The 26,448-nt window shown below is 37.8% G+C and overlaps 1 protein-coding gene across 1 annotated transcript in view; it reads right to left on the bottom strand.

The window, feature by feature from the left end:
• B3GALT1 (beta-1,3-galactosyltransferase 1) overlaps nt 1-25,068 on the bottom strand; it is a 495,516-nt gene extending 470,448 nt beyond the window's left edge. The window contains exon 1 of the mRNA XM_054699829.1: nt 25,029-25,068. The gene's annotated coding sequence lies outside the window, so the exon portion shown is untranslated. The remainder of the gene's footprint in view (nt 1-25,028) is intronic.
• Between the last annotated feature and the right edge of the window lie 1,380 nt (nt 25,069-26,448).

Genomic DNA, 26,448 nt, shown 5'->3' with positions numbered 1-26,448 from the left:
CTGAAGGTTGGGTAAATATCTGTTCCATTTGGCTTTGGGTTGGATATTTTTACATTTAAGCAGCATATTCAAATTGTTAAAAAACTGAACAGAGAGAATAATAATTCCTATTTTGGGATATAACTAATTAACTGATTTTAAGTATACTCAAAAAACTTTTGTCAAGTTTTAGTCAGTTTCTCAGAGTGAATTTTAGTGTTCCTGTTAGAACTGAGTCCATTCGCAATGTGTAGATGACCTCAGAATTTGAAAATGTAATAATCTCAGGATTTAAGTTCTATAATATATAATATGCTGAGAAAATAAATTCCTATCATTATCTCTATGCATAAGAACCAGCAAATTTTTACATAAAAAATCATGATGCATTCACTTCTTTAAATATAATTGCTGTGATAAAAGTTATCCGTAATTATCTGACTTCTGATTTTTTTATTCATATATACACTAGATTACAAATGTGGAATATACATTCACCCCAAACTGATTGTGTTACTCAAGGATAATAAAGTTACCTTTTGAAATTCAAATAAGAAGATAAATTTGTTTATTATAGATGAAAGAAGTGTACTGTACTATCTTGGTCAGGGCACTCAGGAGGTTCAAATGTTTTTAAACATGTCCTCAAGTGACCTCCAGGAACAGCATGAATGTTCTGTTAGAAAAGTTAAAGCAGGGCCTCGCTGGTGGTGCAGGTGGTTGAGCACCACACTGTGAAGCTGTCTGCAGCCTCTGCAGAGCGGGTTCAATCCCAGCCGGCCAGCGAGAATCCCACATGGTGCGGCAGATCTCTCTGTCTTGCCTGCTGTCCCCTCAGCAGTGTATTTCCTCAGTCTGCCTGTTCTGTTATCTGCTCTGTCTCTGGTGAATCCTCTCATCCTCCTGTGTATCTGGCCTGTACCCCGGTTCTTGTATAAATAAATAAATCTTAAAAAAAAAAAGAAAAGTTAACGCAACCTGACATCCTTCCCTCCTGTGGAGGTTACTAGAGCTAGCCTGGGGTCTATATACCTGTGCCTCTCTTGAAATCTAGATTCGTCCACTCCTTTGTCTGCTCTACTACCATCCCATGTAGCTGAGCTGATCATCCTGGCTGTCTCTAACATGGTTTTCAATGTTCATTTCTATTTCAGTCAATGCTAGGATAGCCCGCATATTTCAGTCTATCTTCTGATACATACACTTTATTTATGTAGTCCTCTCAATGCCTGTGGTGTTTCAGAGTAAAATAATTTGAGCCGTTTTCTTTATTTTTTGTTCCTTTCATCCTAAAACATTTACCCCGCTCAGTCCTAGTAGCTGGAGAAAATGACATAGGTACATTACCAAGTCTCAGAGGATTGACAGAAACTTTAAATTAGGAAAATAAACAAGCAAAAAACTTGACTAGCATATCCTTCAGTATCTGCACAAAGATGTTTCCCTTGTTAGTGTCCTTAGAATTTTGTGGAAGGTGAGTTTGGAATCCCCAGAATGAGATTCTATAAGGAGGATTTAAGTGCAAGTAGCTTAAGTGGGAGCTGATCTCAGAAAGCACTGATAAGGAAATACAGAGGTGAGATAAAGAAGAGTAGAAGCCAATAAAGGTTGTCCTGTGTGTGGGTTACTGCTCTAGGCAGCTGTCTTGCTAAGGAATATCGTGAACCAATATAGAATATACCTCACACTTATCCTACCTGGGGAACAAGATTTATCTCCCACTTCAGTGTGCTATTAGCTAAGGATGATCCTGCTGGCAGTTACCTGCAGGCATGTCCAAGCTGGGTGGTTTGAAGCCTCAGTTGGAGAGTGAAGAGACTTGCAGCAATAACATGTCCCAGCAATAAATGAGTGGACACTACTCTTCTTTAAATACCATATGTATGCTGAAATATCTCAAATCATACTATAAATAATTAGCAAGACTATTATTTGAGAAATAATTATTTTTCAATTGCCTATTATGGGTCAAGAAACCTTGTGCTATGTCAGAATCCTGTGGTAGAGGTTTTTGTGAGTTAGTTGTGCATCCCATTTAGTTTTTCTGGTTCTTGTTATAGATGCATTCCTGCACAAACATTCCTTTCCATTTCCTCCCAAGAAATAAAGTTCTAGAATTTGGTGTGGCATTTTTTTGCACCAATACCTTAGCTTTTCCACCCTCCCATCTATCTGTATTAGTTCTCACAGTTTTGGTAAAAATAAGTTGTCCTAGAAATTTTGCAAATTTTTTCCAAAGCCTGGATAAATGCAAAGAAATTTCTTGGTCAATTGTCATTATTTCTTCTCATGCTCTGAGCAATTATATAAATATGAAAGGACTAGTAATTGAAAATATTTGCATTTTATTAATAGGCAAAATATGTAAAATATACTTTTAAATATGACTCAGTGGCTAGAAGTGCTACAAAATATAGTTTAACATAACAAGCCAAGTGGAATATTTTCTCTACCAAAGTGGAAACAAAACTAATATTACATTTCCAAGAGATCTCTCAGCATAAACTCTCAGCATTAGAGGTAAAAAGGAAGGCTGTGAAGTCATGTCTATAGGAAGGAGTTAATTCTGCTCAAGTCACTGAACCAAAATGGGATTCTGTTTGGCAATGGAAGGATAAGAGGAGAGAGGAAAAGACATTGAATTTCATAATAATTATAAATTATTATATGAGTCTAAACTTTCAAGGTACTAATATCTCATTTATCAAGGCTAGGTAAGCTTAGATACTACTTCTCTCCTTCCAGCTAGAAATTTGTTAAGCAGTGAAGATTCCCTATCAGCTCTGAAAAACAGAAATCCAAGTTAGGGGGGTGATGAAGTTGGTGGGAACTGCTGCTGTTGTTCACACTGTCTTTGTCACAGAAACCAAAGATCATGTTATAATGATCTGGATAATGAACTCTGGAAAAATCTCATTCAAGAGTGAAAAGATTTAGTTTCCTATAGATATATAAACATAACAAGTATATATAAAACAACAGCTCTCCATTTTATATATAAATAGTAACTATTCTAGGATTCTTTTCATAGTAGGTAGGTTTATACTATGATATTAAACAGGGATTTTTAAATAAGGATTGACAAGCAACAAAAAGCATGGCTTCTTATTCTCTGGCATGTATTTTATCATGTAGAACAAACTCCTCATTTATTTCAAGCTTTACCTAATATTTCAATTACACTTCAAGAATCAAAGGATGTATCTCACTATCACCATCATGACACAGTTCTTCCTAAATATGCTTGATTTATTTTAATAATGTTTAAGAGATATAGTTTATTAAGTGTGCCTATTCTGAAGATATTTTGCAGTCTAAGGGAAAGATTAAACTGAAACAGCTCTCTAATTTGAAATGGGTAGTCAATATGCAACATTCCATTTATATAAATTTAAGAGTTTTATTAGGAGTTTTTACAAGCATGTAATTTATGCAAAATAGCTTTTTGACCTCTATTTGTGAGCAAGGGTGGTCATAAATTTCAAGGACTTTAAGTACAAAATGGAAACATTATTTTGGTCACTATAAATGTCCCAACATATTTCAGCAGCCCAAGTTAAGGGTGAGATCATTCTCAAGAAAAAAATGTGTACTGTTTGCATGTAAACCAAGACAAAAATATAGATTCTTAATGAAAAATGATAATTTAAAATAATTAAAAATTTTCATAATTTTGAATATTTTTGGTATTTAAAAACAACAGAATAAATATAGTTGGTTTTCACACAAAAATAATTTGGTAAAACTATGAATGACACAGCAACTGGCAAAAATCATGTCTTTTTTGAAGGAGCTGATAATATATATGACCACTTGTTTAAAAACACATTGGCACATAGCAATTCACTTATAAAGTTTATGCAAGTGAAAGCAAAATTGTACATGCTGATCACAGAGACAGACGAGTCTACTGCCGGTAGGAAGTCATGTTAAATTATCACAGGGCAAAGATATCATTTGAGTAATTTTCTCTTCCCTCCTGAGGGGCTGTTAGATTTCTCAGCATCCAGACTAACTTCCCCAGACCTCTTTTTTTTTTAAATTATTCTTTCATATTTTAAATCTGGAAACCAATGCCAAGCAGCATTTATACGTACATGAGTGGGGAATGCTAAGCTCAGTTCAAAAGCACATGAGGTTAACACTGCTGCCAACAACTTCTTTTCTAAAAGCTTAAGACCCTCCAATCTCCCAGCCAGTGATGCTCATCATAGGATATGATCTTACTGAAGATTTTAACCTAATGATAAAGCTGAGGGCTCAGCAAGCAAAGAGATACTCAACATCCTTCAAAACTCATAAAATGCAATCAAAAGATACATGGCTACTTTGTCTGGTCAAAGGGAAACAATGGAAAATCTAAGTGACTTCCAGTGACTTGAGTTTTGACAAGTCTGCAATGGAAGGATATCTTTTGGTTAGGTAGTCTAGCTTGCTGTATATCCAAAAGATGCTCAATTATTTCAACTGTCATTTGATAATTATCAATAAATCATTTTCTTAATGATAAAACTAAAAAGCAGTCCCAAATCAAGAAATTTCATGACAAAATCCAAATGTTGGGTTAAACTGAGAACTGATCTTCGCACTGACTTAACCAGGTCAAAAAACAAATTTGATGTTTTTCATTGGAGGGGGGTTTTATTTGCTCTTTTGCACACACTGGTATCATCAGAGGACCAGATCCTTAAGAGGCTCCTTGCACTGGGAGAGCCAGCTGGGACTTAAAAACTAACAATACCTTTAATCTTTCCATATGCAGGGTTCTACTTACGTTTAATTTTTTTTTATAGAGGCATGCTTTATTTATTTGTTTGTTTGTTTGTTTGTTTTGTTTATACATGCACTGAGTACAGTCAGAAGCGCGGGAGGGTGAGAGAATTCACCAGAGCCAGAGCAGGGAGCAGAGCAGGCAGAAGGACAGAAGTACACTGCTGAGGGGAGCAGCGGGCAGCAGTAGAGGTCTGCGTGCCATGTGGGACCCTCCTCTGGTGGCCGGGGAGCAGCCGGGGATCGAACTGGCGCCGCAGAGGCTGCGGGCAGCTTCACAACCCAGCGCTCAACCGCTGAGCCACTGGGGAGGCCCTACTTATGTTTAAATTTAAATTGTTAGATGAAATCATTTAACACATAAACTGTAGTCAAGAATAACCTGTAGATTTTTAGGTAATATTATTTAAATTATTCTGACTTATTTACTGAAAGATGGTTTGGGAATTGGGGTATGGAATTTAAAAATGAACCAATGCCTTTTCTTATAAAAAGTAGAGGACAGGCAAGCAAAAAATGCATAGCAAATTATCCTGACGGGGAGTGTTAGGTTACTGAGATCTCCATAGAAATGGCAAAAGGAAATGAGCACTGGGTTTCTTTAAATGTAGAGAAAAATGAAGAATCAAGATAGCACAACATTTAGCAAATTAATTACTCCACAATATCATTACATCAGGACAACACTTAATGCAACTGAGTATACTTTGAGGAAATGAAGAAGAATTGAGGGGGTTTGGAAATCCCAGGCAAAGACAACTATAATAGAAGTGTAGTGATAGTTGAATGGCACATTTTATGTTTATTCTTTGGAGTATTTTTAAAACTATTTTTATACATTACGCAAATGAATTCTTATGTTTCATCACAAATATGCTTTCCAGCTTTATCAAGATATAATTAACATATAACACTGTGTAGGTGTAAAATGATTTGATGCACACATATATATAGCAAAGCGATTACCACAACAGTTAGCTGACACCTCTGTACCTCACATAATTAACTTTTTGTGTGTTGTGAGAACATTTAATATCTACTCTCTTAGCAAATTTTAAGTATACAGTGAAGTGTTATTAACTATATAAAAATAACTTAATTACCCTGTAACTAAAATTTTTACCCTCTAACTCCCCTTCCTTCCCCACACCCTCATCCCTGGTAACTATCACTGTACTCTGTTCTTTATGAGTTAGGCTTTTTGAGATTCTACATGTAAGTAAGATCATACAGTATTTGTCTGATCTATTTTAATTTGCATAATGTCCTCAAATTCCATCATCGATTTATGTTACCACAAATGGAGGGACTTATTTCTTTTTTATGGCTAAATAAATTTGGCTATAATACACATACAATATATACACATGAGTGTATGTGTACACACACATTATCTTTCTTCATTCATTCACTGATGAACACTTAGGTTGTTTCCATGTCTTGGCTATTATGAAAAATGCTGCAAAGAACCCAGGAAGATAGATCTTGATACCTTGTTTTCATTTCCTTCATATATATACCCAGAAGAGGGATTGCTGAATCATATGGTAGCTTTATTTTCATTTTTTTAAAATAAAGATCGATTGATTGATTGATTGATTTATACAAGCACTGGGTACAGTCAGAAGCGTGGGAGGGTGAGAGAATTCACCAGAGCCAGAGTGGGAAACAGAACAGGCAGAATGACGAAACACACTGCTGAGGGGAGCAGCAGGTGGCAGGAGAGGTTTGTCGCTCCATGTGGGACCCTCGCTGGTGGCCCGGGATCGAACTGGCGCTGCAGAGGCTGCAGGCAGCTTCGCAGACCAACGCTCAACAGCTGCGCCACCAGGGGACTTTTATACTGTTTTCCATAATGATGACCATTTTATAGTCCCTCTAATAGTGTACGGGGTTCCTGACTTTTTCCACATTCTCACCAACACTTGTAATCTCTTGGTTAACAGCCATTCTAGCAAGAGGGAGTTGATATTCCATTATAGGTTTGGTTTGCATTTTCTTCTGATAATCATATCACACATAATTTATAAAATAAATAGTGGTATGAAATGATTCCCTGATTTTTATCTTTATAATCCTTACAATTAGCAGTGAGTATAAACTGTGCTACGTCAAAAACACCATCATTAACCACACAGAATCAGTGAAGAGTGATGTTTGCCATTCTTTTTTTTTTTTTCAAACTTACCACACACTAATGTTTTAGATATCTTCTTGAAATTAGCATAAAATCTTAAAAATGCAGTCCAACAGCCTCTCTTGGAGTGAGATAAATTAGACCAATTTACATTTTATATCAAAATATTGGTGTGACTATACCATCTTGTTTTTCTGTATATCCCTTTATGCTTGTTACAGTCTGTCTCACGTTTTGTCTGCTTTTAGACTGAATGATCTTTTTAACTAGCAATTCATTTTCACCCTGTTATCTTATACTTTTCTAATTTCCCAGATTTACTCTAGAAATTACAGCACACACCCTAAATTACCAGTGTTTTATCCCTCCTCAGATAATTGGACCAAGAGCCAATTTAACTTCATTTAACTTCCCCTGATTCCTATGATTTTTTGTTGTATATTTTAATTCTCTCAATTCAATTTACTTAATTTCATTATCATTTTATGAAGCTAATTTCATTTAGATTTATCTACAAATTTATCATCCTTGACTTTTTATTGTCCACTGTACCACTGGGATCATTTTCCTCATATACAAAGTAACTACTTTAATGCAAGTATGCTGGTGATGAACTTAGTTTTTATTTATTTGGCTTTTTTTGATTAGAAAATTAGTTTTATTCAGTTTTTTAAGAATATTTCCACTGACTATAATTTATGGATAACTGGATATTTCCTTTTAACACAGTGACTATAATATTTCACTGTCTTCTGGCTTCCACTGGTGTTCTAGATGTTATTTTAATCTACCTATTTAAGGAAATCTCTCCTCTTATATTTCTTTTTTTGCAACTTGTGATATTTCTAATTATGGTTTATTTTCTTTTCTAAACCTGAGGTTTCTCGGACTTCTCAAATCTTTGGATCAAAATTTTAATTAGTGTAGAAATTTTTCAGACATTTTCTCATCAAATACTGCTTTTGTCTCCTTTCTTTTCTTTCCGGAACCCAACTAAATATACACAAACTCCTTCTGCTCTTCTTTTTCCTTCTTTTATCTCCTCATTATACAATCATGATTGTTTCTTCCACCCCATATTTCAACTTGTTAGGGACCTCTTCGTATGTGTTTAATTTGCGGTTAAACTTATTCACAAACTTTTAGTTTCAAAAGTTGTTATTTTTAATTCATCTTTATAAAATCTATTACATCACCTTCACATAGATTTCCAAATTTTTTCCTCATTGAAAACAATATGAATTTATATTTAGTGGTACTACAGATTGTATCTAATATTTTAAATATCTTAGAGCCTAATGGGCCTGATTTTTATTTTTAACTTTTCACTTGGAAATAATTTTAAAATTATAGGAATAAGAGCAGTACAGAGAACATCCATATAACCTTTCCTTGATTCAAATTTGATTCAAACACAGTTAATACCTTACCTCTTTGCTTTTTAATTATATCCATAAATATTAAATATATTTTCTATATAAATATTTATTCATATATATCTATATATCATATATATGTGATATATAGATATAGATATATACCTATATAGATATATAGAAATAGATATATATCTCCATGTGTTTCTTCTCAGAGCTATTTGAGAATAAGTAGCATGCAGTACCCTTTACCTCTTTATGCATAAACTCCTTAGCATTTAGTTTTGAAGATAAGGATAGTATCTTAAGCAACTGCCACAGTTACCAACTTCAGTTAATTTAATGTTATAACATTACACTGTACTGAATAAACATTTATGTCACCCTAAAATGACAACTGGAGGATGACAATTCTACCCTTTGGAAGGGTAGAATCCCTATGGGTTAGATTAGTAGCCATGTAAAAAGTGTCCAGAAAGCTAGCTAGTTCTGCTCACTGAGTGAAGATACAAGAAGAGTCAGCAGTCTGCAACCCCAGAAGACAGAAGAAGGTGACTCACCAGAACCCAACCATGGTCATAGGTTTCAAGCCTCCAGTTTAGGATCATGTATAGCATTTAGGATCATGTATAGCATTTAGTTGTTCAGTCACTTGTCCAGATCCTCTAATTTGGAACATTCCTAATCCTTCTTTTTTGTCTTTTTATGACAAAAAAATATTGACTTATTTGAATAATACAGTCTTGTTCTCTTTTGACCTCCTTAAGATTAACCTCCTTTCCCCCAATAATTATATTCAATTTATACATTCTCAATAAATTATGTTGTCTCCCTCTCAGGACATCATGTCTGGAGGCACATAATGTCTATCTGCCTTTCACTGACAATGTTAATTTTGATCATTTGTCAACATGGGTCTGATCTGAATGCATACTGGGTATCATATATGAAAAAAAATTCAAAAACATTCCTGGATAATGCTATTTCCTCTAGAAAGTCTTTTCATGCTCTTCTGCTAGGTGCTAGAAGTACTAGCTAGCTGGAAGCTAGATTTCTAGGTCACCCATGTGACATGAAGATGAGTGGCAAGTCTGTACAAAGACTGGTTTGATTTTGTAAAAAAGATTTGTATTTATTTATATAAGAACTTGGGTACAGGTCAGAGGTGTGGGTGAGAGAATTCATCAGAGACAGAGCAGGGAGCAGAAAAGGCAGATGGACTGAAAACACTGCTGAGGGGAGCAGCGGGGGAAGCAGGAGAGGTCTACGGTGCCATGTGGGTTTCTCACTGGCTGGCTGGGAATCGATTGGTTTGATTCTAAACAAACTTATTCCCAATGTGTAGCTCTTTAGAAGTCCAGCCCCTATGGAAGTTCCTGTATTTCACTGAGACCCACAAAACTAACAGAAATGCAACTCAGTCTCTCAGCTATTTCTATCTAATGATAAAAATATCCTTGAATATTGGGCTAAATTTTATGGGTTCTCTCTTCTCCCAGACTTCAGCACCATAATTCTTCACAATGTTTGTTGCTTTTTAAAAGGTTTCATTTTTCTTTTAAATTCCATCCAACTTTTCTAGTTGGTCTTGGTGGCAGGGGTGGTTCAAATCTGGGTGTATTATTATTGTAAGCAATGTCTAACAAGATGAGTCATCATCTGTTATCTCATGGCCACTGAGCAATATTTACATTCAACCAAATGACGAAGAGATTTGTTATGTTATCTGTGATTCTAAATCTCTTCTCAAATAAGTAATATAAAAGTAGAGTGACAGCTTCCAAATAGTTCAAAAAATCTAAAATTTACTGAAGTAAATCAGTTGAGGTGTACAGAATTTCTTTTATCTTCCCATCAACTTTCCTTAAGGTCATGATCAGCTCTACATGGAGTCACAGAAAAGAAATGCATTTTCTCTTGGTCACAGTGATTGTGTCATTTGATGCAAACTGGGACTCACTCCCTTTCCGGCTTCTTTAGTGTAGAGATTGCCTGTTTGGGGTGAGTGGAGGGAAGGGAAGTGTGTGTGTTTGGGGGGTGAGGAAGGGAGGGAGGGAGAGAAATTGCCTGTGAATGCAGTCATGTAGAAGCTAGTCTGAATACCGACATGCAAAGTTAGAGAATACCACCATAACACTGAAACCATGGATCCTGACATACCTAGATCTACCTCTTAGATAGCTCAGTTATACAAGTCAATAAATTTATGATATTTTGGATTGGATTTCTGTCTTTTTCAACACTCTGTGCAGAATGATTAAAAATTTTAAAGATTTGGGCCTCCCCAGTGGCACAGCGGTTAAGCGCTGGGTTGTGAAGCTGCCCGCAGCCTCTGCTGCGCCAGTTCAATCCCTGGCCACCAGGTGAGGGTCCCACATGGCGCGCAGACCTCTCCTGCCGCCCACTGCTCCCCTCAGGAGTGTACTTCATCGGTCTGCCTGTTCTGCTCTCTGCTCTAGCTCTGGTGAATTCTCTCACCCTCCCGTGCTTCTGACTGTACCCAGTGCTTGTATAAATAAATAAATAAATCTTTAAAAAAAAAATTTTTTTAAAGATTTATGTACACAATAAAAATTCTGTGTCTAACTATAGAGTATCTCTCCTCGAATTCTTGCAGGTCAATGAGCAATAACCAAATGAAAAGGCATATAAAGTAACAGTGTTGTAGGAATTAAATCCAAAGAGGAAAGAAGATGGAAAATGCTAATTACCACAGTTAATTTTCATGTAGTCACATCTTTTAGTGTTTTTACTATTGATAAGTTGCCTTAGGAAAAATGAAATGCACATACATGACAATTCTTCCAATGAGCCCACAGCACCCTAGTTTCTTCCATTATCCTTACATAACATGTAGACTCAAAGGTGGGGCATTAGCAAACAAGATAAACCATATTCTGAATACTGGAACATCGCCAAGGAGTTTCTATGCCATGCCCCCAAGGGCTCCATGATCTCTCATTCGGGTTTATGAAATAGTCTCTGGTCATTTCCCAGTGGGCTACCTTTTTTTCCCCCATCACCAAGTCTACCAATGGGAACCAGAAAATACATCACCCCATCTTCCCAATCCTTAATCCTTGACACTTTAAAGAACCTCTATAATCCTTTGTATAATCCACAAAAGGTTCATTCACAGGTCCTGGCTACCTGTCCAATCTTGTCTTAATACTCTTCCTCTTGTCCCTCCCAGTAGTACAAGATTTCTTGAGGTGTCTCTAACACTGTAGGGTCATTCCTTCTGCAGCACCTCTCCCTGGTGGGACTCTTCGCTGAAGAATCACAAGGCATGGTCTTTTACTCAATTCAGGTCTCTGCTCAAAGAACAAACATACTACCCACTTTTATGCCCTCCCCCACCTTGTTTTGTATCACAGCACTTGCAACACTTGATGTTCTGTTACACTGTTTATCTTTTTGTTGCCTCTCCTGGCTTCCCTCCCCTATTGCCCATTGACTCTCTTTCCCTTCCATTAAAACCTGAGTTTCACCAGAAACTGTTTTACTCACTGCTGTATTCCCATTCCTTACAGCAGTACCTGGCATATAATTATACACACTAAAAAAATTATAAATGAATGTAAAATTCTATTTTAGGCTAAGTAATTTGTAATCATTTTAGGCCAGGCCCCCAAAAAGGATAAACAGGCACTCTACAAGGAAGATACTGGTTTGTTTAGTGCAAATATTAATTGCTCAGTGAAAATATCCCATTAAAAAATGAAATCATAATACGTACATTGCTAAAGAAGAGTTTGTGTTTGATGCCTACACAGAACATCTTTTATATATTCTTGTCTATGCTTTTGATATGTATAAAATGTTGCTGTTAAAAATACCTATTGCATGTGTACAATATCCAAATATTCATTTATCCTATTAGTTATTGGTTTAACTGAGATGCAAGTTTTGCCTGTTTGAGACAAGTATTTGCTGAAAAACAAAACTGAATTAAATATGCATTTAAGGGCCTCCCCGGCCGTGCAGCAGGTTGAGTGCAGTGCTGTGAAGCTGTCCGCAGCCTCTGCAGTGCCAGTTGGATTCCCAGCCCATGTGGGAGATTCCCACATGGTGTAGCACACCCTCTCCTGTCCTGCACGCTGCTCCCCTCAGCAGTGTATTTTGGTGGTCTGCCTGTTCTGCTCCCCGTTCTGTCTCTGGTGAATCCTCTCACCCTCCCGCACCTTTGGCCTGTAACCCCAGCTCTTGTAGAAAAATAAATAAATCTTTAAAAAAAAATGCATTTAAAATAAGTATTTAAGACATGTTTATAATTATGGAATACCTAAATTATAAATTAAAGTGAAAGTGTCACATTAATGTAGCCAAATATTTATTTTCCTAATTAAATTTTTAAAAATTATCATCTAGTTTGATCATTTCACCCTTCATTGTTAATAAATTGGGATACTAGAGTAATAATGATTTAACAGGCATAAGAAAATATAGATGCTAACTGTTTTCAAATCATTAGATGACTGAGATTAGCACACAAATATGTTTTAAGAGTAGATCAATGTAGCTATGAAATCCCAACGGAATATATAATTGTGCACACAACATATACTAATTCTGTGAGACAGAAATTCATGAATATAAAGTAATATTATCAAAATGGGTATATAATTCCAAGGTACATAAACTCTTAAGTTTACATCTTTCCTATATTTATATATTGTTTTTTCATTCTCAGAAATTCTGAACTATTACTATTTATTTGGAATTTTATAGTATATATAATTTTGAACTGGCACTGGATATTTAAAAAGTAACTGAAAAAAATAACTTCATGATTGCGATTCATGGTCCCTTGGATATTAAGCCAGATCCTGTTGGTTAAATTACTTTGGCAACTGGTAAACTTATAGATATAAATATGATGACAAATATGACTTAAAAATAGCTAAGAAACAAGGTTACTAGTGTAAGTTCCTATTTCAAACAGGATTTAATCATTAAGTTTGGGGTTTTTTTAAGGATTTTATATACAAATGAAAAAGATCAGTCATCATAAATATCTGTCATACTATTAATGGGATAATATAGTTCTCACATCTGAGTTATAAGGGAAGGTGAAGTAAAGGATGTCATTCACCATCATCAAGTAAAAATAGAAAAATTAACTACTTAAAATTAGTTGCTAAAAAATAAACAGTAGACATATATTCAACTTTTCACTCCCATTCCCAACACCCCTCCTTAATCCCCGCCAAGAGCTTTGGTTAGTCATCAAATCTTTTCATTTCATTTCAAAACTGAAAACATGGAGATAATTTTATTTATATGTTTTTCAAATTTGGTTTTAAAATATCACTTCAGTTCTCAATTTTAAGCTGAAATGTGAAATACTAGTATAATAAATTATATGTTGGGGGATATGAAGAATGTATAAAGAAATGACAGCTAATGTCTAAGGAAGATAGGACTGTTTTTCCAGTTATTAGACTACTCTGGGTCTATTCACTTGAAATCTTTTAAGTGAGAATTATAAATAGATATACATATACACACAAATGGATATGAACATTTGACATTTCATCTCTATTGAGTCTGTTTACAGAAGGGGGAAAGTTGAAATTCACCCAACACCAAAAGCCAATAAACAAAATTAACACTCTTTTGTTTGAGACTTTGGTATTGGAACTTTGGCTCCAACAAAAGCTCATTTTTGAGTCTTAGAAATGTTACTTAACACACAGCTCTCTCTGTTTCAACATCTATAAAATGAAGATACTAATGATATCTACTTCCTTACGTTTTACAAATTATTAAATTACATAATTCTTATAAAATGATTAACAACTCTATATCTAATACATAGCATCACCAAAAATTATATACTGTCATTATCATTATTCTCAACAAAAAGCTTAATAAGATAGGAACTATTGTCTCATTTACTAAAATGATATTTTAACTTCATTTTCAAATCCCATTATATCATCTCTACTTCTAATCATGGATTGAACACTTAACTATAAATGCAATTTTAAATGACCATGTCTTTAAAGCTCAAAAAACTGCTGAAGCTCTTTTTAATGAAGATACACACAATTTTTAAAATTATCAAAACTGATGTTACTAAAGACTATGACATAGCTGAGAATGAAATCTCTGATTTTGACAAGGAAAGGAGAAGGGGTGGCTTTGGCAGAGATACCCCTAAGGGTATAGAGGAAGGAGGAAGAAGAATTTGAGCACAATATAAGCAAAACAGGCTTATTTTTAAAAATTTGACCTAGCTCTGATGAATGTTCTGGCACACCATGGAAAGGGGCATTGGGTGAACCCAGTCATTTAGAAAGCTACACCGTTGTCTTCTACCTAGTTTTCAAAATGAGCCCACATATTCATTGGTGTACCTTCTCAGAAAGTGACATATTTAATATGGAGAAATTGAAAATCAGTTCACTTGACAGGAACAATAAATAGAACTATAAAACATAGTACTTCAAACATGAGATGACACTCTTCTCATTGCAACCTCTTTGAAATTAACTGTGAGCTTAATACTTTGAAGAAAATGTGATAATCAACTGGGCAAAGATAAGATAGTCTATGATATAAAATGCATTTCAATAAAGAGAGATAATGCCACTGCATTCATTTTCCAAAGAGCAAAAGCTAGTGAAGAAAAAAAATATAGGGCCTCCCCAGTGGCGCAGAGGTTGAGCGCTGGGTTGCGAAGCTGCCCACAGCCCCTGCAGCGCCTGTTCAATCCCCGGCTGCTCCCCGGCCACCGGAGGAGGGTCCCACATGGCACGCAGACCTCTCCTGCCGCCCGCTGCTCCCCTCAGCAGTGTACTTCAGTCCTTCTGCCTGCTCTGTTCCCCGCTCTGGCTCTGGTGAATTCTCTCACCCTCCCGTGCTTCTGACTGTACCACCCAGTGCTTGTATAAATAAACAAATAAATCTTTAAAAACTAAAATAAATAAAATAAAGCTAATTCCATCTGATTCCCTCACACCCCTTTAAAAAAAAAAGAAAAAAAATAGTTCACACTGTTCCTATTTCACATGAAGTTAATAAATTAACTCATATGTAAAAGGAGAACTTTTCTCATATACTAGTTACCTGCTTTTTCTTAAAAAATGCACAACTACAATGGGCAATCTCACTGAGTTTCCATCTATTCTATTGGCTAAGTATATGTATATACAGGTATATTTGTTAGTAACAAATATATATGTTACCAACTTTTCATGAATATACTTTAATAAAATGTGTAGAATTTAAAAAGGAATTAAGTTACTGTTGGACTTGTTTAGACTGTTTGAGAAAGATCAGCATAAGAACTTAGTGAGCAGAGAGGATAATGTTAGATTAAGTCCAAGAAATAGACAAGAGTTGGGTTCAATACTCTTTCAAATGTTTCAGTTTTTTCTTCTAAAAGGAAAAATATCTATCACAAAGAAAATGACCGAAAGAAAGTTCAGCAATTAATATGTCTTTCATACTTAGAAAGGAAGGAGAGTGCACTTCTGAAAACACACATTGCATTGCATTGCTCTAGGATAAACTTATCTGTATTAAAAAATATTGAAAAATTTCACATCACTGAATGCTGACAAAGAAGGTAGAACCATTTGAAGTTATTACTTATATTTAGTGAAAAAATATTAATGACTAAAGGGTTCCTTTAGTATTTTCCTTTTAAAAATTTTAAAGCATCATAAAATATTCTAGAAAACTGATGATAAAAAGATAAGGAAGAATCACTATTTTCCCACCATTTCATAATGCATTTCTATTTTCAGTGTTTATATATGTAGGTTTTATCTAGCTATAGTAAGATTTGTGCATAATTTTGTACTACATTTTCCCCAAGAAATATTACAGCTTTCATATCTTTGTTCTGTCATAATCCTCATATTTACTTTTAATGGTTACATATTATCCTCAAATATACTTGCCTAAGTGTATTATTGGCCATTTGAGTTGTTCCTGGTTTTTTTTATTACGCATAACACTTTCATCAACATCTTCAAACATATGACCTTTTCTCTGTTTAGTATTATTTCCTTAGGATAGATTCCCAGAAGGAATATTAATGGCTCAGACAGTATGAATATTTTTATAGTTTTTTCCCCTGTATACTGCCAAATTGCTTTTCAAAGAGTCTTTGCCAATTTTAATTGCAACGAACAGTTTCTGAAAGCACCAGATTCACTGCATCCCTGCCAACATGGGACATGATTATTTTTAATATTGTCAGTTAGTAGATGAATAACAAGGTCTCATATTGTTCACATAATTTATTTAGTCTAGTAGACCAGCAATGAGAAAGAAGAGTATCTGAAATAAAGGAACAATTTGAGGAAAGTTCCTTAGTAAGAACTATTCTTGTGGTTATCTTTGTGGTCAAGATGATTAAGTAGATGTTGGAAGATCATCAGACAAGATTAGTTCAGGATAAATTGTGTACACACAAAGCACGCTGATAGTAAATATAAAACCTGGGCAGGGGTTTGGTCCACTTCTACTCAGCATTGCTAAGAGCAGGAAAGCAGGATAAACAAAATGGAAATAAATACATGCACACATTTTCAAAGTAAACAAACATAAATACATTTTAATCCAGCAACTCTACTTCTACAACCTACAGATACTAGTGCATTGAGGCAAATTGTACAAGATTATCCATGACATCACTGGTTGTGTTAGCCAAAAGATTTGAAAAAAATAATACATAAAACTATTCATCAGGAGGGACTAATAATAAATAAAGTATGGTATTTTCAACAAATGTAATACCTTGGAATTGCATGGAATATGTAAAAATGAGTGAGGTAATCTATATATCAACTTATCAGTCCTCCAAGATTATTGAATTTAAAAAGAAGTAAAACATGCACATAAATGTTGTCATTTGTACAAAAATGGGGGAGTTTACTGTCTGTATATGTTAGTCAATCTCTGAAAAGATAGCAAGAAGCTAATAAGAGTAGTTACCTATTTGGGGAAAGAAGGAATGAGTACTGAGTGTATGGGAGAGAGACAGGAAAAGAAGAACTTTTACTGTGATTATTTTGAAACAGGTATATTATCGATTCAAGCAAATATGTTAATTTAACAAAAGCCAGTAACAACAAAATGGCCCTAACTTAACTGTGGAATAAAACTGTCAAATTTCACATGCCCATGAACTACAAGAAGGCAATGACTATTAGAGGAAACTAGTGATGAGCGATTTTCTTTTCTTCCTCTATTCTTTTCCAAATAATTGCATTACTTGTTCAAATACAGTTCACAAGATCATCAAGTAGATGCATAGAGTTCTGTTAATATGGCAAAGTAAAATGATGCTAAACAATGTATTACAATAACTGAATTTCTTTTAGGGAAATTCCAACCATTCTTATATCTAGAACTCTTTGTTCTTCTTTGAAACTTATAATGTCTACTTGTAGGTAAGAACCAAGAAGAAAAAAAAATATATTGTATTTGCTTGCTGGTTTATAAAGGGGAACATCACTTTCTGGCTTATTATAAACAAATTTATCAGAATCTTCAGTTGCATTAATAAATAATTAGGCCAAGTATAGTTCATCTTCTTAAGATTGAATGGTTAATATTTTCTCAGTTTAAGTATGAGCTATTAGAATTAGCAGGGTAATAGATAATATACACATATGTAAATACATATATTTTTATCCTTTTAAACTAGGATTCTTTATTTGAATTATAAAATGAAAATACATTTGATTTTATTTTCTTCCCTCTCAACTTTTATTGATTTGCCAATCATTTATATAGCTATGTAATTTGGGGAGTATAACTTTGTATCTCAGCATGTGCCTTTATAAGAAATTTTAGCAGCCTATTTCTGTGCTTATAATCTGAAGACTATCTTTTATTGCTTTGAATAAAGGTATTTAGGCCAATGTAATAACTATAACAACGTTATTGATAAATTCATTATTTGTTAGTCATTGTTTATTATAAAATATAGTACCTCTCCCATTTGTAACTAGGTATCTGTATATTCAATTCATCTAACCTCAAAAACTGGAATTCAAACAGTGATGCCATCATTATTTTGCACACTTAGAAATTAAATGAGTGATGGGTTAGGTGGGAACTTACCAGGACTTGATTGACATAGGCTGTTGGAGACCTAGTCATAAAGTCAGTGTATTTGTATACACTTGTGCAATTCTTGTTTGGCAGCATTTAAACTAATAATTAACTGCACATAATCAACTTTACATCTATCCACTGTCTTTAACTGAGTGTTAGGGCAGTCAGTCATCCACGAATTTTGTTGTTCAGTGAGGAATTGATTTCATGTATATATATCTTGAAAACATTTCATAGTCAAAATACAAACTAAATCCTAATTTGAATAATTCAGAACAAAGTCTAATATATTAGTTGTAAACCATCTCTTCAGTTGTAAATTTGCATTTTAGGACAAGGAATCTTATCTTCAAACCTTTGTGATGGAATCTAACAACTTGGAGGTTTGTTCTATTTCCTTTTCCTTAAGTTTTGAGAAAGGTACTGTTAGGGGGAAAGGATGTCCTGAGCTAATTCCATACAGGCTTTGTGGACTCCATCCCCACTCCAGATCAAAGCCATCAGGACATTAGGAAAGACAAATCCCATCACCACCAAAGGGAAGGTTGCTGGGACCTGAGGGTGGAGTTAAGCAGCCAGGTTTGCTATAAAAACCAAACACATGGGCTTTGGGGGGCTTGCTCTCTCGCTCGCCTCCTGGCTTCAAGGCTCCTGGCTCGCGGCCAGCTCTCAGAGTGCCATTTGGGATTCCAGATCGGTAGATCAGGTAGGATGCATTTAAAACTTTGTCTCCCATTTTTCTCCCTGAGTTGTACATTTCCTCATTTGCCCTTCCCTTGTAAATAAACCTTTTATTAACCTTCATGTGTGCCTGCAGTAGAGTACTGATAAGTCCTTTTAAGCCCGCAGGTGAGGACCCACAGTCAGGCACCCTGTTTTGTATAGGGGCTGCCCTGTAACAGTACTTGCTCTTAAAAATCTCCTACCTATGCAGGTTCCTTCTCTCTAACATTTGTTTTGTTTTTGTTTTAAGCTAACTTGGAACAATAGCTCTTACTCTCTTCTTAATCATTTTTCCTTACCCTAATACATTGGGGAAAGGAAAGGTGGTGAACAATTCCAGTATTTCCTAGAGTCTTTGAAGTTCACCTATCCGCCACTTTGAGACACACAGACCTCTGGAATAAAAAATCCTGTTTAAAGATTCTACTAAAGGTTTAAAAGGAATTCCACAGACATAACATATGAATTAAGCTCAAATAAGCAAACTTACCTCCTAGTCCTTGAAATCTTAGTTGACAGCTCTAAATGCATCCAAATTTATCATTTTCTTGATCACAACATAATATTAATACAACACAATGTTATGTCAGGTATTAAAATACTATATGCACAAATTTGCAGATGCTGTTATTTCTTTGACATTACAATATTATAAAATGTAGAGTTATTTACTGGGCAACTCTTATGGGGTTCACTTGTATATTTAATAGTTGACAAACAATGTTTCTGAACATGACTCTACTTTCACCTGACTGTGGGCAACTAATATCAACTTCCTGGAATAAAGTACTTCCCCACATGTAAGGGAAGTTGGACAAATGACCTGGGTTCTTCCCAGCTCCACATAGTAGCTTCCTGCTTAGCTTGTATCTAATAGTTTTGTTTTTTTTTTTTTTTAAGATTTATTTATTTATTTTATACAATCACTGGGTATAGTCAGAAGCATGGGAGGGTGAGAGAATCCACCAGAGCCAAAGTGGGGAGCAGAACAGGCAGACTGATGAAATACACTGCTGAGGGGAGCACAGCAGGAGAGGTCTGCGCGCCATGTGGGACCCTCGCTGGCCAGCTGGGGATCGAACTGGCCCTGCAGAAGCTGTGGACAGCTTCGCAGCCCAGCGCTCAACCTCTGTGCCACCATCGAGGCCCTGTATCTAATAGTTTTATAACTAATCAGAGCCAAGTTGAGGAGCTAGTTATGTTAATCTCTGGTTGGCTTACTTACTTTTTAAAAATTGTTTTTCCAAATTTTGAGGCTGATAAGAGAAAAACCAAGGCAAAAAAGGTAAAGGCTTAAATGGGTGGCATGCATTCCTGAATCTGGATAAATAAAATAGTGTGACAGAATTATCAGAAGACTTTTCCTTATCTTCTAAAACTGGATTGCATAGCAGCAATCTTGAATATTTCTCTTGAGTAATGGAAATCCACTCAACACTGTGTTCTATACTAATATTCTGTCATATTAGAAATGGTGGATAAGTTGGTATTAATTCATTATAAGGCATGACTTCTTGAAAGTACAATTTCAACTTTCTTCTAATATGAAAATATTATTCATAAACCAATTTCAGAAAGCTAAGCTAGGTTTCACTCTTCTCATAAGGGTAAAAAAAAATTCTTTTGAGATGTAAGCTAAAGACCCTAAAGAAAATAATAAAATGGAAAGCACAGAAAGTGAAATTGGAATCATAATTGCATACTGTTTTAGGCATTAGAGAGTAGAGTTGAGGAAAATATCACCAGGTTTTATGTAACTGTAAGGACTGAATAACCAAATTGATTTTAAATTAAAGGCAAATTTACTTTGAAAATTTTTAAGCGTTTTGGCATATCTTACTAGAAGATCAGAACACACGTCTTTTTCTGATATATAAATTTAGGGAAACTTTGACCTCAGACCCTAAGGTTTTTGATCAACTTCCCCAGAGGCAGATGAATATGCCACTCTGGAGGGGGGAAAAGTAGAATATTTCTCATTAAAACTAGGCTTTTGGATGCCTCCTGATTAGAATTCACTCAATCATCCCCTTTAAATGAAGTTTCCTAAACTTGACCTTGAATAGTCATAAATGGCTTTCAAAATGTTAATGTGAAAGAAGTATGTAAAAGGATAATGTTTTCAAATTTAGTTTCTTCTGAAAAATAATATAATTTGATTTCAAATACTTATTCAAGAGGAGATAGCCTATTATTTTATTACTTCATCATCTTTGAATTCCTCCCATGTCTTAACCCTCATCTTATGCAATGTTATTGTTGTTCACATACATAGCTTCAGGAATAGCTTCAGCAATAGGTTGTCAACATGATTACTTTCCAGTTCTTAGATTAATTCGAGTATAATTATGTGGGTATGTGGGTAGGTGTATATTAATTGGAGAGATGATAAGATACAAGGAGACTGAGCCATGGGCTGGGGGTTTAGCAAAAATAGGTTGCTAAGAGATAAACAGTCAGTAAACATTATTTACTTATTATGCTTTTGTTCATGATTTACTTCACCCAAATAAAATAGAAGCTTCATTAGGGTTTTTTTTTTTTTTTCCCGACCTAATTAAAAAAAGCAAGTAGAACAGTGTGTGGCATACAATAGGTACACAATACAAATTCTTAAATTGTACTTGAATAAACCAATATCATAATTAATTAGGAATCAATTATAAAGTGGGTAAAAAGTTGCCTGATTAAATACATTGGCAATTCATAATGGGTTGGTCAATTTATTTCAAATGTAGAGATTACATTCCTCCTGAGAGCATGTCATGTGTCTGTGTGCATGTGTGAGAGAGAGAAGAAAGAGAAGAGAAGAGAAGAGAAGAGAAGAGAAGAGAAGAGAAGAGAAGAGAAGAGAAGAGAAGAGAAGAGAAGAGAAGAGAAGAGAAGAGAAGAGAAGAGAAGAGAAGAGAAGAGAAGAGAGGAGGCGCCTACAAGAGTGAGCGGGAAACAGAGAGACAGAGAATTTCTGACTTACTGATCTGACTGAAGCTTTTAATTCCCCTAAGTGTTTCTTTTTTAAAAAAAATTCATCTTTAAGTGAAAATGAATTACTATTAAATGCAACAAACTCCACTATCTTACTTAACAAAGTAGCAACTCTAATCATGACTACTTGACAAATTAAATGTTTTATTTCATAAGAACATGGTATTTATGGTATTGCTATTCATAGCCAACATGATCTTTTTAGAAAAGTTATGCAGGATTAAAATTAAAACCTGATCTAGGTCAAAAAGCAAATTTAGTGGCCTACAGTCTTGACAAGATGACATTTACTTGAGTTACTAAAATCCATCTGGAAAATATGGCAGTCTGAGCTCATGGGCTGCCTGCAGCAAAACAAGTCAAAACTGAAGTGAATTTGCAGAACTGACTGAACTTGAATTGTTTGTATAAACTAAGTAGCTTGCACCATCCATAACCTCCCCCAAGCCTGTGCTTTCCCCCTTCACCACCACCACCACCATTTCTTACATCATTTTGGTTTTCAGTCAAACTTACATACTAATACTTTAACCTAATATTTATGGTCATTGACACATTTCTCTACAGTTGATTACATTTTGTCTTGGTGGATTTCAAGCCATATTTAATTATTTGAAAAAAGAAAACTTTCTCAAATAGAAGTCACCCCAAATACCTTAAAGTGAGTACAGATATTCTATTTGCATTTAAATAGTTGTGACTTACCCCAGTATATAATGTAGTGGATTTTCAAGGTATTACTTGAAAACAATGTCAAAATAATCACTTCTTTAATAAAGTATTAACGTTTTCCTTAAATGTTCTATTTTAGTATTGTCTGCTGTTGGTCACCTTGTTTTTAATTTAAGCATATTTTAAAATTATTAATGAATAATGCATAACAGTTTAACCCTATTTCCCCCATATCAGCCCACAGAGAAACTCTTAGCAGCTCACAGCATTGCATGAATAAAGTACAAAACTAAAATCAACTGTTTAGAGTGTTTCATAATCTTAAGTCCTGAAAGTTAGAAAATTTTATTAAAATAATCACCTGATGGCAGGTGAATTTTGTATGGAAATATAAACACCTCAGATTACACTCTTTACATCAGAAAATTAGACTTTTAAACTAGATGTAATGGCCACTAAGGAGAAAATACTTATTACCAATTTTCTACTAACTCAAGTGCAACATTCAACTAAAATAGTACTAAAATTCCTTATGATTAAATAATTGACAAAAATATATACAACCATCCTCAGACACAAAACAATACAGCTAGTTTACCAGTAAGTTGTTCGTGTGCTTCAGAATAATTCACACAGGTAAAATGAGAGAGAATGGAATCTTCACAATTTTTTAAAATGGTGAAAATGCTGACATTTTGGACAGCTCCCTCCTGATTTCCCCAACCACCACAACCACATTATTTCAATTGAGTATCTTACTTTCATTTTCTCTGTTTTACCAAATGAGAAATGAGTCTAACCAAAGCAGTTTCTGTGGTTTGGGTTTTAGTTTTGTTGTGTTGTGTTATTTGAGGGCAAAAGACTCCTCCAGTGAAAGAGATCAAGGCACTCCATAACAAGAAAAAGTGCTGGGCTCAGTTCAAGATCCGGATCTCAGTACTGAGCCAATTTTAATTTTACCAGATTCTAGCAGGCAGCGGCGAGCTGCCCTCTCCACATCCAATCCCCTGGTGCAATCCCATCTTCTGTATAAAGGAGTAGAGCCTCTCTCAATTCGCATCAGGGTGGGGACAATTTGTTAGTGCCTAGGTGTTTCAACAACTTTCCCAAGCAAAGACTCCTACAAAGACAACGGGCCAGGTACAAAGCAGTCGCCAAGAGTTAAGTTTGTGTGTCCTGAACAGGGATGGCGAAATCAACCACTGCACTGAGCTTCTGAGGCTAGGACATGGTCAGGCCAACCAGCCATTTGCAGCAGCGCTTAAAATCCACCTTCTGCGGAAAGGTTTGCAGCGCGGATGGAACTCCCAATGGCTTTACAAAATAAAACAATTTACTGTGAAATAAAAACGGGATAGGCACAGGGGGAAAGTGGGTAGCAAACCTTGTCACACTCGGTGAAACGTGAAACATGCACTCTGGCTGCCCAGCGGGCCGAAACTTCTCGGAGGCGGCGCCCCCAGCAGCGCGCAGCCCACCCGCACGCCGGGCCGGGTCGCGACTCCCGCGGTCTTGGCTCCACCTGGACGCACCGCCGAGCCCCGCCCAGCTTGGGGAGCTGGGTGGCCGCCACCCATACCCCACACTTTCGCGGACCCGGAGCGCTGTTCTCCAGCCCCTCCAAGCGGGACTCCAATTCTGCGCTCCCGAAAAGTGCAGTGATCCTCTTACAAGGGGCCTGAGAGACAAAAAAGAAGTGGCCACTCTCCCCAAGCCTAGTCTCACTCCCGGTCTCGCTCTTCCTCGCCTCCAGCCAGGCGGACCAATCTTTACTTTCCCGCTTCCTCACCCCACCCGCCCAGGAGCTGGGGAGCAGGGTGAAGGCTCCTGTCCCCTGGCGCGCTAGAGCCACAGTTCCCTCTTTTCATTAAGGGAATAAAGTTCAATTTGTCCGGCTCTTTAAGAGCCACGGCGGACTTTTTCATGCGTTCTGCGAGCTCTGCCTCCCGCCGAGCCAAGAGCATCCTATTCACGCCCCAGCCCAGCCTGGATTCCTGAAGGACGTCGGTTCTCGAGACAAGGGACCCAGCTCGCTCCTTGCAAAGTGCTCCGAACCGCGCGCGCGCGCCCACACACACACACACACACACACACACACACACACACTCACGCGGCCATCTCCGAGCTGTCAAAGTGTCAGTGCGGAGGGGAGAGCGCACGAGCGGGAGTGGCACCGGCGCGGGCATCACCCTCGCCGTCCGGGTCCCAACACCCTCGTCCGGATGTCCGGGACGACGCGAGCCCCGTCACCCCCAAAGACCGCACCGGCGCCCGGGGGCGCGCGGGAGCCGCCGGGCGGACCTTACCCGTGGGGCGCGTGGTCTCCCGCCGCTCGGCCGGCCCGCGGGCCACGGGGACGCCGCAGCCGGAGTCCCGGCGATGCTGCTGCTCCGCTGCCGCTGCCCGGATGCCCGGTGCCAGCATCACTTCGCCGCCTCCGCCTCCCGGGGCTCCGTTCTCTGGGCCGCCCCTCCCCGGCGGCCGCCCGCGGGACCGGCTGCTCCGGCGGGGCGGCGCGGGGCGGCGCGGCGGGCAGCAGCGGAGGCGACGGCGGCGCCCGCGCGAGCTCGCCCAGCTGCACCCGCTCGAGCAGCCGCGGCAGCAGCCGGAGGACCCGAGCCGGGCTGCGCTCACCCGGCGACGGCTCCGGCCTCCGCGACTGACAACGCCCGGCAGCCAATCGCAGCCTCGCCCCGCGCGGCGGGGGGAGACCAATCAGAGCGGAAGGCCGGGGTGAGCCCCCGCCCCTGCGCGGCAGGCTTGTTTCCGGGAGAGGCGGCTGGGGCTGGGGCTGGGGGCTGGCCTGGGGGGCGGGGGCCGCGGGCGCGCGGTGAGGGGCTCTGGGCGCCGCGGCCGGAGGGGGCCGAGGTAGCCGGGCCCGCCGAGGTGGGCCTGGGGCGTCTCCTGGCCACGGGGACCCCGCGACTTGACCGAGGAGGACCCCCGCGGCGTTCCTGACCCCGGACCCGGGGCTGGCGCCTCAGCGTTTTTGCGTCCCGGCGTGGCGGCCGCGGGACCCCGGGGCGAACGGCGTGGCTGGAGAGCGCGTCCCTGGAGGTGGTCGCCGCCTTGGCAGAATCACGCGAACAGCCACCAGACAGCGCCCCCGTCCTCTTCCTTCAGCTGCTGAAGGGAGCGGGACTTGTGCGCCGCCAGCCACTCCTCGCAGGATCAGCCGGCAGCGTGCCCGAGCCGTGGCAGAGGCGCACGGAGGAACGCGCTCCACGGTGGTCCCCACCTTCCCTCCAATAAACGACCCACCTTCACCTCCCCTTCGCCCAGCACACCCCGAAAACAAACACCGCCTCCCAACGCGGTGCAAAAAGTTCGAGACAACCTAGATGGCTTGCTTTTCTTTTTCATGTTCTTAGAAAAATCACTTTTAAATGACACAAAAGGTTGGTTTGTGGTTTGTTTGTGACCCACACACCAGAGAAGAGACGTTATTTAAGCAAAGGGAAACGGAAGTGGCAAACTTTTCCAGCACTGTCTCCTTGGGGAGCATCCCTTCAGTGCAAATACGTAGGCGTGGTCCACAGTTCCAAGCCTATATTCTATGTTCAGGAAAAAAGTGAACTAAGTTCTGCCTGAAGACCTCAAAATAAAGTGTATAAACCAGCTACATAGTTTGTCTGACACATAGTTGAAATTCAGTATGTCTTAACTATGCAGCTGTTCCTAACTGTATTTTAAGGTTTTTTTCCCCAATAAACACTTATTTCTTCA

The sequence above is a fragment of the Talpa occidentalis genome, unplaced genomic scaffold (genome assembly GCF_014898055.3).
Source record: "Talpa occidentalis isolate TD23 unplaced genomic scaffold, MPIMG_talOcc4v2.1 talOcc4.3, whole genome shotgun sequence".
Classification (NCBI taxonomy): domain Eukaryota; kingdom Metazoa; phylum Chordata; class Mammalia; order Eulipotyphla; family Talpidae; genus Talpa; species Talpa occidentalis.
This window is presented reverse-complemented; position numbering and strand designations above follow the sequence as displayed.